The following is a 12601-nucleotide window of genomic DNA, read 5'->3' on the forward strand; positions in this document are numbered from 1 at the left end:
TATGTCAACATTTAATCCTTTTTTTTTATTCTGTATTGGTTTTGTGTGGCAAGGTTTTGGTAGCGGGGGGGGTTACAGGAGTGGCTTCTGTAAGAAGCTGCTGGAAGCTTCCCCTGTGTTCGAGAGAGCCCATACCAGCCAGCTCTAAGACAGACCCGCTGCCGGCCAAGGCCGAGCCAGTCAGCGATAGTGGTAACGCCACTGTGATAACATTTTTAAAAAGGAAAAAAAAAGTTGGAACGGAGGTATTTCGGCAGCCGGAGAGAGGAGTGAGAACATGTAAGAGAAACAACCCTGCGGACACCAAGGTCAGTGAAGAAGGAGGGGGAGGAGATGCTCCAGGCGCCGGAGCAGAGATTCCCCTGCAGCCCGTGGTGAAGACCACGGTGAGGCAGGCTGTCCCCCTGCAGTCCATGGAGGTCCACGGTGGAGCAGATATCCACCTGCAGCCCGTGGAGGACCCCACGCCGGAGCAGGTGGGTTCCCGAAGGAGGCTGTGACCCCGTGGGAACCCCACGCTGGAGCAGGCTCCTGGCAGGACCTGCGGATCTGTGGAGAGAGGAGCCCATGGAGCAGGTTTTCTGGCAGGACTTGTGACCCCGTGGGGGGCCCACGCTGGAGCAGTCTGTGCCTGAAGGACTGCACACCATGGAAAGGACCCATGCTGGAGCAGTTCGTGAAGAACTGCAGCCCGTGGGAAGGACCCACGTTGGAGAAGTTCGTGGAGGACTGTCTCCCGTGGGTGGGACCCCATGCTGGAGCAGGGGAAGAGTGTGATGAGTCCTCCCCCTGAGGAGGATGAAGCAGCAGAAAATAATGTGTGATGAACTGACCATAAACCCCATCCCCATCCCCCTGTGCCACTGGGGGGTTGGTAGAGAATCCAGGAGTGAAGTTGTGCCCGGCAAGAAGGGAGGGGTGGAGGGAAGGTGTTCTGAGATTTGGGTTTATTTCTCACTACCCTACTCTGGTTGATTTGTAATAAATCGAGTTAACTTTCCCCAGACTGAGTCTGTTTTGCCCGTGACGGTAACTGGTGAGTGATCTCTCCTGTCCTTATCTCGACCCACAAGCTCTTTGTTATATTTTCTCTCCCCTGTCCAGCTGAGAAGGAGGGGGAGTGATAGAATGGCTCTGGTGGGCACCTGGCGTCCAGCCAGGGTTAACCCATCACATATTCCCCTTCCACTGCCCCCCAAATGTGTGCTAATGCTCATCCAACTATTGGCTAGCTAAAAAAATTCTGTGTCCTATACAAGGCATGAAGACAAATCAGATATTACTACCTGTCACGGTTATAAATATGTAAGAGTTTATGACTGCAAAATATAGTTTGATTAATATAATGCCTAATTTTAGGTGCCTGTGGTGTTATTTAAGCCATGTGTTGTAGCTCCCAATTTGGACCTGGATGCCTACTTTGGCAGTGAAGTTCCACAGTGGTGAATAATTCAGTTACAGTTCCTAGGGCTGCCAGAGTCCAAGGGACATTCATGAGGTTGTGATTAAGACTAAAGATGGTGTAGATTATTCCTCAGGTTAAATAAATGTGTGAACTAAGTTTTCAGTAAAGGTAATTATAAGATTAGGAAAGGTCTAGGGAAAAGAAATTGTTTCACCTCAAAGCTCTTTGAGTTTTACTTTATCTTCAGTAGCAGCAATCTTGTGCCAGAATCCTGAGAGTTCTGGCATTGCATATTCAGCAAGTCAAAGTGCTCAATGACTGCATTAACTTTAAGATGATAGTTTTTACTAGAGAGGAGTAAACACCATGTTTATGAAGAAAAAGTAATTCAAGTAACAAAATACTTAATAACCTGACCTCAATAATGTACAAAGATTTTCAGAGTCAAAAAAAAAAAAAAGAGCACAAGAATAAATGTAGGGACATAAATGGAAAATGGGGTGAAATGCAAAATATCTTTGTCAAAGGTAGCTCATGTCAGATTAACCCTGCTATCCTGCGTTTTAAACGGCAGTTGACAGAGGAAATGTGTTCCGTGTAGTCAGTCTAGATTTCACTAAAGCATTTGATAGGGTGCCCCATGGGAAATTACCAATTGAATTTGATAATACGGGGCTAGTACAAGAACTTTTAAAGTGGATAAGAAGAGCTAAGTGGGAGGTGATAATGGATTATGCTGCAAAGGGAATTACTAGCTTGAAGAAAAGTAATGCCAGGAGTAACCTAATGACCCATTTTGAGACCAGTATTATTAAATACTTCCTTTAACATCATGGGCAAAACCAGATTGTTAATGATGATTTCTGACAGTAATTTTGCAGGGCATCATCAATACAGGACTCAATTGGACTATTATGTGGGAAAAATAACATGATTAATAGTATGATGGAGATGGAATTACTTGCATTATCACAGGAAACCTGAGGACATACACATTTTCAGAAAGGTGATTGCACTGAAGAAGGTGTAGAGAACAGCAGATAGGACTATGTGTATTTAAAAAAGATGAGAAGTGCAGTAAGGGTGGAAATGGAGATCAGCAAGGCTGATCATGAGGACCTGTGTAGTGGGTTGACCCTGGCTGTGCCAGGTGCCCACCAAAGCCGCTCTATCACTCCCCCTTCTCAGCTGGACAGGGGGGTGAAAATATAACAAAAGGCTCGTGGGCCAAGATAAGGACAGTTTAATAAAGTGAAAGCCAAGGTCGCGCGTGAAAGCAAAGAAAAACAAATGATATTATTCTCTACTTCCCATCAACAGGCGATGTCTAGCCACTTCCCGGGAAGCAGGGCTTCAGTACGCGTAGTGGTTGCTCTGGAAGACAAAAATGCCCCCCTTCCGTCTCCCTTTACTTAGCTTTTATATCTGAGCTGACGTCATACGGTATGGAATATCTGTTTGGTTAGTTTAGGTCAGCTGTCCTGGTTATGTCCCCTCCCGAGATCTCGCCCTGCCCCAGCCTGCCGTTGAGGGGGGGGCAAAAATGTTGGAGAGACAGCCTTGATGCTGTGCCAGCACTGCTCAGCAGTGGCCAAAACACTGGTGTGTTATCAACACCTTTCTAGCTACTGATGCAGAGCACAGTGCTATGAGGGCTGCTATGGGGAGTAGTAACTCCATCTCAGCCAGACCCAATACAACCTGGAAGCCTCTGTTGATCTCCAGTGCAATTTAGTTTGGGCTATCTCTAGTCTGGTCTGACGGACTGAGTGTTCGTTATTGTTAGAGAATATTGGATGTTCTCAGGAGCACATATTTGGATTTGCTTTCAACCTAAAAAACATCCAGTTTGCACACTCCACAAAAGACCCACAATACAAACCAAAGCACAATAAGCAGGGACAATCAGTTTGCTTCAAATGTGCATTCTTGGTCTATGAAAATACTAAAAGAATTTTTCTTATTTATATACAGAGGATTATTTCTATTTCCTTTAAATACAAAGGAAAGTGAATGCACCATCTTAGTTTAAAAAAGAATATTCACATAAAAATAAGTAGGTATAAAGTGGATAAAACCAAAAACCTTAAAATACATGGAATTTGCTAATTATTTGTCTGAAAAAAGTTAGGTTAAAATAAGTTCAGAACACATAGAGATGATTCAAGGTGATTTCAGATTACAACATGAATCCTGCTTTAAAGTTCTGTATAGTTCATCAGTTACAACCTCTGGAAAATGGAAACAGAAATTCCAGTGATTTCGTTACAGCAGGAGGACACTAAAGCAAGCCTGTCTTAGATATTTCTTGATTTTTATTTTTTTTTTCTTAGCACTAATGCAGAAGAATGTGAGGGTGGGTGAAAATTAAATAGTCATTAAACAGCTGTATTTATTTGTTCTTTATCCACTTGAAAATGTTCAGGTTTGTGTTCAGCTCCAATGGGACACAGGCTCGAGTGAGATCATACTGATCTATATTGAAACATTTGTTCTCAATAGGAATTACTTTTTTAAGAAATAAAGCAAAGGGTGCTGTCACCAAACTGCTGAATATTTTGGTCTGTTGAACTCTGTCTTTTAAATCATAAAAATGTTTTAGTTGTCTCTCTGCATACATTATTTTGAAGAATCTAAGTTTGATATGTTGGAGGAGCAAGACCTGTAAGATAAAAAGAATAGATCAGACTCATTGTACTGTTCCTCAAGAGAGGAAGGATGATTTGGCTGAGGAGAATAGTAACAACATTTTGTTTGTAGAGCATAATTTGTCTTGAAACATTTGGAGGAGAACTTATTAATAAGAGGTCATGCACAGACCTTTTCTGTGCTATTTGAAATGTAGGCGAAGTGCCCACGAGTAAATCTACTTTCCCAGTATGTTACCAATATACAATAAATGCATGTATCTACATATTGCGCATAATAACTGTATACATCTACTATGCATATTATTGCTATGCACTCCTTTTGCTGTGGTCAATTTATATTTCATATCTTTTGCCTAGGGATTTGTTCTTGGGAGAAAAGGACTACTCAGTCCATTAGCTGATCTGAATTTATGATGATAAATCCCTTGATGTTCAGCCATGACAGGAATTACTCTGCTCTAATGAGTAATAAATGTGGATAAGTCATGTGTCCCTATGGATTTCTTGCCCAGAAATTACATTTAGAAGAAGGCTAATTGTCTAAAATTTATCCAAATTCAATACAAATTTTATTGCCGCTAATTGCCTTTCCAGGTTTTGCAGCATTAAAGATATTCAAATGTATTTGTCATAGCACTTGTATGCGTGTGTAATGCTTAAGAATAGGACCAACTGCTATCATATTTAGGCATTTCAGCTATTTCTGTAATTCAGCACTAAATCATTATGACTTGGAACACAATTTTCCATTTTTAATACCGTATCAGATCATGTTTTAAAAATTGTGTTAATGTTTCTGTCATAAAACGTGTCTTTACTACCCTTGTTTTGTAGTTCTGACATGCTTTAATTACCGTGACAGTGTTATAAGCAGGAGATACTGTAATCAAGTGACACCTGCTAGTGCCACTAGAGTTAAGGTTGTATCACCATTACCATGATAGACCACACTTTTCAGGTGTTTTCATGTCAAATGGTATAAACCACTCTAAGCTTGAACTATAGCACAGAAGGCCTCGTAGTTTTAAGCTCTGCATAAGTATTATGCAAGGTGGAGAAGAGATTATTATTATAGTGCTAACAATACATGCAGGATTGACAGGAGATGCTGTTGTACCTGAGTATCTGTTCCCAAGATGCAGCTCCCAAGGCCCTTGCAAACACTGTATTTCACATAACTGCTATTGTTTAGGACTATTGTTTATTGTAAAAAATAAAAGCTATGATGTGCTTAAGAAAGGTGGTTCTATTAGGATGTAGGATCATCATCTGTTTGACAAGTACATTCACTGCATGCTAGAGATAATGTGGAAAATCTATTGTAGGAAGTCTGTTACAATTAGGGTCACAAATGTTCTGGAATACACTGAACTTAAACTTTATGCTTTTGAAATCATGCTTTCACTCAATTTTATAGCATATTTCTGTGCAGTCAAAGGAAATATGAAAATTTTCCAATACATGGATTTTTACTGCACTAAAAACATCAATGCACCAAATTCAATAAGGACAGGTTAACAATTTTACTCCTATTATTGCTATTCTGTTAAAACTGGGTAGTATTGTTGTTTGGGGGTTTTTAGGGTCGGGGGCTTTTTTTGAGCTGGTAGCCTTTGACCTTGCAGTAAAAATTATTGTTATGAGACAGAACTGACCAATTTGCTGACAGAATTGTTTTCTTGCAGAGCTCAAGAATGAGCCCAGTTTTGTGGTATTCTGACCTCCTAAACCAAGAGCAAAGGATGAAGAATCTCAAGCACTGAGAACACGGAATGTTACTGGGCGAGACACAGCTTTTTTTTGACATATTCAGGTTGTGTGCCAAGACTTCACTTCTCCCCGTCTAAATTATGGTCAGAGTCTATGTGGTTAAGTGAAACTGGAGATGGTAAAGAGAGAGAAATAAAGGATGACTTACAAAGTGGTGAAGAATAGTGTGTTGCAACCTTCAGGTTGCCATCTTTGTGAAAGAGGTGGGCAGAGGCAGAGCCATCAATAGACTCTTCCCTTCCCACTCCCAAGTGCTCACACCTTGTCCCAAACTTCTTGTCTTCCAGTGCATCTGGCCCTTTGAGCTGTCTTCTACTATTCACTTATGCCCCCATTTGGGGTTGGGGCTAACTGTATTGTTAGTCATTTCCTTTGGCCTGTTCTCATAACTTCTCAACTGACATCAAACTGAAGATGTAAGTTGTCTCACCACTAGCTTTGCCAAGCTGATTTCCTTTCCTGGTGATTGCGGACTGCTTGACTGGGCTTTGTTTTCAAGTTTAATTCAAAGCATGGGAGAGTCCCTATCTGGTTGTTCCATTGAGGTAAACAGTACTTGCTTGCATGCTTAAGAATTGCAGTTGTTTAATCTAGAGAATGAAAGACAGAAAGGAAGTGTGATAACAGTCTTCAAGTATGCAAATGCCACTGTGAAAAGGAAAGGACTAATCTGTTTACCATGTCTGTAACTTATAGCACAAAGAGTAATAGGTTTACATTTAATCCAGAAAAAATGTTGGATGTGAAGAGAAGCTTTTAAATACTAAGAATAATGAAGCATGGGGATAGACAGGGGAGGCTGTGAGGTCTCCATCATCTGAGTACACTGGTGTAAGACAATCCTATTTTAGGGAAAAGGAGATGACCTAGATAATCCCTTCAGGCTTCTTTTGCCCTTTTTAATCATTCTTTCTCTCTGCGGCATGAAGAAAAACAGTTTAGAAATGCATATGCAATAAACGATACCTAAAAGTTCTTGAAACATGGGCATTTGAACCAAATATACACAAAGCACCATGTTTTCCCAATACCTTCATTCCCAAATTCTGTTCTTTCCATTCATGAATAACGAGTCTGCTCCCATTGGCTGATCACTGACAATGTGCAGTGAGAACTTTTAGTTAAAAACCATTGTCAAAATATCTCACTCTCAGTGATGAAAAAGACGCAGGTGTTCTCTGTGTAACTATGGGATGAATAATAACTACCTTATTTATAGTCTATTTTTATACTTGTTTAGAATTTTTCAGCCCAGGTTGTATATCAGACCACAGTTATTTCTAACAATAATGAACTTCTTGTAGCATTCCTATTCCTTCAGCTTTCTGCTTGCAATCTGTTAAAAGTTCTGCCTCTTGTTTAATTTATTACTGTTTCTGCTACTCTCATATTACCCTTTACTCAGGCAACTGCATTGGCTACCTCTAAAGCTAAGAATCAACTTCAAAATTTTATTGTTAACATTAAAGGCTCTTCAAACCTTTTCCCCTTTCTATTTGTGAAATCTGGTTCATGTTTATGGCCCCTCTCATAATTTATGTTTGGCTTCTGACCTGTTTCTCCTCCATCCCTACCATTTGCTGTGTCAAAATATCAGGCTTCTCCTCAATTAACACTGCTATTTTGGAAGTTTTCCCCTTTGTAGAGTTCTACAGCTGAATCCTTCAGACTGACTGCCTTAAAAGTAAACCTTTTTCTGTTGCTTTCTGTGAGAACACCGTTGAGAGGTATAGTTTATGCCCTATTGTGCCATTTGCCTTTGTTATTTTGTTGTACTCTGATATTTAAGGGTCAGATGTTATTGCACAACAAAGTACTTATGTTTTTGAATATTCAGCTTATGCTGTTGTAGTTTTTATCATCCATAATTGTAATTGAATTCCCAGGCATGATACATATGGATACAAAACCATAATTGTTATCTTGGAGTTGTAAATGTCCTGTCATGAGATAATACCTACAAAATTGAGAATTCAAGGACCAACATAATCTGGAGAGGGCAAACGAAGGAAGCCAAACATAGAATTGGGGAGAATGATAAAGAAGAAGGATGATCACTTGAAAAAAAAAAAAAGTCTAATTTATCATCAATAGCCATAAGCACACAGTGAAAACCAAAAAATGAAATAGTATTTAGTCTCTAAGTGATGATGATATATCAAAGCTAAAGCAAGATGCTAAGAAACCTTATGATTTTTTTTTTTTCATTGATTTCCAGCTTGCTTCATATATCAGTTTACATTCTATCTGGCTATCGGTCAATATGCAAAGTTGCAGTGGACTGGGTGTGAGTTCTGAGCTGGATGTAGATCTCAGCAACGGTGGTTTGTGTACCTTCTTCAAGGACATGAGCAATAGATAATTGGGTACTTTAAAAAGGCTGTGGCAGCTGCATGCCTCACTCATGTGCCTCTGCCTGCCTTGCCTGTGCCCATTCGTTGCAAATGCAACTCTGTGCTGACAGCAGTCATGGTGGCTTCTTTTGATTCTCCATCCTATCTCTTTTCTGGTTTGTTTTTTTTTTAATCCCCCTCCTTTTTCTTTTTTGGTGGCAACATCAAATCCTAGGCTGTCATCTTGGGAATGGTAAAATTTAGTTTTGCTTACATTACTAAAAGGTTGTCATATTGTGGCAACTTGTTTGATTTATTTTTCTTTCCATTTTTCAAAAAATCATTTTTTGAAGGACTTTACCTGCACTATTTTCAAGTCATGGAGAGCTTTAACAGTGACACCATGCAGGGATTGCCCTGTACTAGGGGTTGACTCCAGTGGGACTTCATACCATGCATTACCCTGAAGCAGCTTCAGTTTCAGTACCTTAAAAATGCTTGACACCTTTCTGTCCCTGAGGGTATTTGGCATGGAGTGGTATAATTAAGACTGCTCCAAAACACACTGGCCACAAGCTAACAACCTAACAGGAGCAGTACATAGACTAACTCCTGACCCACAACTGGAAATTGGGAGAATGATAGCTTTTCTGGGCCAAAAAGTCACTATCTCTGTTAGAGGGTCATGCAGTGCTACAGGCAGATCCATGGGGTGCGATTGGTCATGCTGAGTGTCCCACATCGTCACTCCCTGCTCACAGGCACGTTGCTGCAGACTCATTCTGGTTTGGTTCCATGAATTTGAATGCTGGTCAGGGATTAGAGAGCATGAGGTTCGCTTCTGGGGGTCAGCTTTTGCCAGAAGAAAGTTTGCATGCCCTGAGACACCTCTGCAATGGAAACCAGAGCACTGTCAATGGGAACAACTGGAAAAGTTGCTTCAAAAGTTTGCTCCCCATCCACACTAAAACACTAACGTAGACAATCCCAAACTGGGGATGATTTTAACAGTTTAACTGGATAAGTGATCAAGTTTCAGTACTTGGAACTACTTCTTGGCACACTTAATTTGCTAGCTTTAGTTCTAAAATTTTCTTCTATTTTGTGATGTCCCAAGCCATGCCACAAGTGCATGTATCAGGAAGCAGGCTGCGCACTGGAAACCCCACGGCATCTGAATTTCATAGCCAATAAAACCTACAGATGCTTGGCAACAGGGTTGCTGGGTGGTCCATCTAGACCTGTTGGAAATGCACTGGAGCTTACTGACGTGGCAGCCTCATTCCTAAAGTTCCTCATTCAGACTGAAGGAGCAACACACACTTCTTTTCTTGATAGTGAGATTATGTTTATATGAACATTAACTGGAGAAAAGTTTGAGAGTATCAGAAATTTTCTGAAACTGTTGATAAATCTACAGGATAGAACAGGTACACATAAAATTTAATGAATAGGTGAGCAAATAAATTCATTTTTATTAGTCCTTGAATTATCTTGAATGGGTAACAATAAAGTAAATGTTTAAAGTTTTTTTCCAACTTTTTTTCAATAATTTGATCTCATTCAAACAGGTTTTGGTGCCGTTATTAGTCAGAATCTAAACTGTGATTTTTTTAATATGGAAAAGTATGGATTAATGCTATAGTTTGGTTGCTCCATGTTATATACAATTCAGGTCTCTATCTTGGATTATATATTACATAGTCCAAGTATATTTTTTCTAAACCTTCTGATAGATGCATTTAAACTGAGATATTTTGAAAATTATTCTGCTTTCTTAAGATATGCATTATTCTTTTCCCACAATCCCCGGGCTGACTGCACAAAATACAGTCTTAAAGAAACAGTAGAAATTAATGCAAGCAAGTCAAAGCATATTTGTATAACTTTTGAAAAGTTTGTGTAAATTCGTAATGTTTACTTATCAAAACTCTTCATAAATGAAAATAAAATTTAAGTTTGTTCTGATTCATATTATATAAAATAATATAAACAGGTCAGAATTAATATATTAAATGAGAATTCCAGTCTTATTTAACATAGATTTCCCTTTAATCTCTGCAATGTAAGTCATGTATACATTGCAGGTTTGCAAATAATCTCTTAAAAATAATTTAAATATACTAAAGTAGTGTGAGGCCTGATCTTGACTTCCACAAGAGGAGATCTGGTTTGTTATACTGAAATATACTGGCCCAGTATGTTTATTCACAAGTAGAAATCTGGTATGGTGAGAGGACTGTCAAAACTATGATAATGGGTTTGAAACATGTCTGTACACTTTGAAGCTGTTTGCATGTGTTGAGTAGGTGCATAGATACAAAAGGTTGAGTAGATACAATAACTTCCCTGATGTAGACAATAATTTTTTAGCTTTATGGTGCTGCAGGTGGTGCTGTAAACATGTCTCTGTCACAGAAAATTTGTAGTAAAATGTGGTGATTGGCAAAGCAAATATTATTGTTATTACCAGATTTAACATGAATGGGTGGCTTTGAGTATAAAATAGTCTCCAGTGCAACAGTTAAGTAAAAACAAATACACAGTCAAGTTGCTTGAAATGCATTCTGTTGCCTGTCATTTTCCACTTTAATCAAAAGGTGAACTAAACAAGTACTTCAATCAGGTCTCAGGCTGCAGATAAGCCCTTGTTTTTGATAAAGTCTGGGGCACAATATTGAATTTGAAACCATATTGTTTAGTATATTTGACTGAACCTTGGCCATTGACATCATATGTGCTTATCTGTATCCTAATTTTCTAATCTGTTCACTGAGCTGTTATTTACCTGTTTTACAAAACATTTAGTCTGAATTAATTGAGACAGGATTTTGGCCTTTCTTCATATGGCTATGAGATTAGAAAGAGAAAGCAATGAATTCTGGTACCCACCCCATCGTCTCTGAAACTGAAGTACAGGTTTACAAATCCTCAATGTGAAGGTCACATCCCCAGAAGAAGAATGATGCCAAAGGCTCTCTGGGGACCTTTCAGACCACCATTGTTTATTCCTGCATGCTCCAGACAGCTGTGGAGGTCTAAGGACTTTGGGGCAACTCCTGATATCTGCCAAATCCTTGGTGATCTTCAGTTAAAAACTCTATGTACATTAAATCTTCTACAGTTATCCATATGCACAGCTCTGCAGCCACTGAGAAGTTAATCTTAATAAAGCTTTGGAGAAAAGAAATTTTACGTGCGCAGTGAGTACAGCATGCAGTGGACACCCAGTTGGTGTGCTTCCCAGTGAGCCCCAGTTACAGCCCCAATCTCATCCTGTCCACTTCCCTATCAGATCTCAGTGGTTTGATTTATGATTCTGGAGGGAGTTTTGTTTGATCAGTGAAGCAATGATTCCTACAAATGAAAAATAATATAGATAATACTGTGAGCTGCCTGCTTTACAAGACAGATTTTCCAGATGTGCTGGAGGAGTGTTGTGAGCATGAGTCCCACATTTGGCAGGATCTGTTAGTCCCCCTAGAGCATGTTCCCTCCTGACTATGTCATTACAGCATCCTTCTCACTGCATAGTGTTCAATACCCAAATGGTTGATTTGCATAACTTAAAATTGCGCATCTAATCTTTTCTTTTCCATATGTATAAGAACATCCAATAGCTTAGAAAATGTTATTGGCATCTGAGACTAGGAAGATTTGTGTCTTTTCAGAAATGCACAGATTTTTTTAAAGAAATATTTTTATTTTACAGTATGCTCTTCTAAATTAAAAAACATATATTCTGATATGTCATATGATCATTTGTTATCTTTGATCTGAGGCCTTTGAACGCTGGTCTGCAAAGTCAGTGCAGTAATTTTTGTGAGGCACAAGAGTCCTTGTTGCTCAGGAAGGTAATAACGAATCTTGTTACACCCACAATTACTATCACCAATGGAAAAGAGCTTGGCTGGGGAGCTGAAGCATGGCTAATGTGTCCCTGAGATGTCTGATTGCAATAATGGGTCCAGGTGATGGTTAGCAGCTGGCATGAGTTAAAGAAACATTCCAGTTGCTGAATCAACTGCTTGCAGAATAGTGTAGAAAAGCCTGTGCTTTCAGCTGTCTTAGGTCCTATTGTTGTTAATTAAATCTTTCCCACTTGAGCCAGATAATAGACTGATATCTTCCTGACTCTGCAGACGGTTTCATTCAGTAGCTTAGAGTAGTGAACTGTTGCATTAGAAAAGGAAGAAAAAGAATTTAAATTCTGATTATTTAAAAGTCACTATTAGCAGTTTCTAAAATCATTGATCTACCTAAAACCAGCAAGCTGATGTGCTCATTTTGCAGTTCCAAATTACTAACAAATAGGGTATAAATACCTCTACCCAACTGCCAGACCCTCCACTTTTTTCTTTTTCAGTTTGTAGTGCACTCATGCTGAATACAAAAAAATCCAATATATCGTATCATATCATATCCATTAAGTGTATTCACAG

This window comes from Harpia harpyja, chromosome Z (assembly GCF_026419915.1).
Source record: "Harpia harpyja isolate bHarHar1 chromosome Z, bHarHar1 primary haplotype, whole genome shotgun sequence".
Taxonomy (NCBI): Eukaryota; Metazoa; Chordata; class Aves; order Accipitriformes; family Accipitridae; genus Harpia; species Harpia harpyja.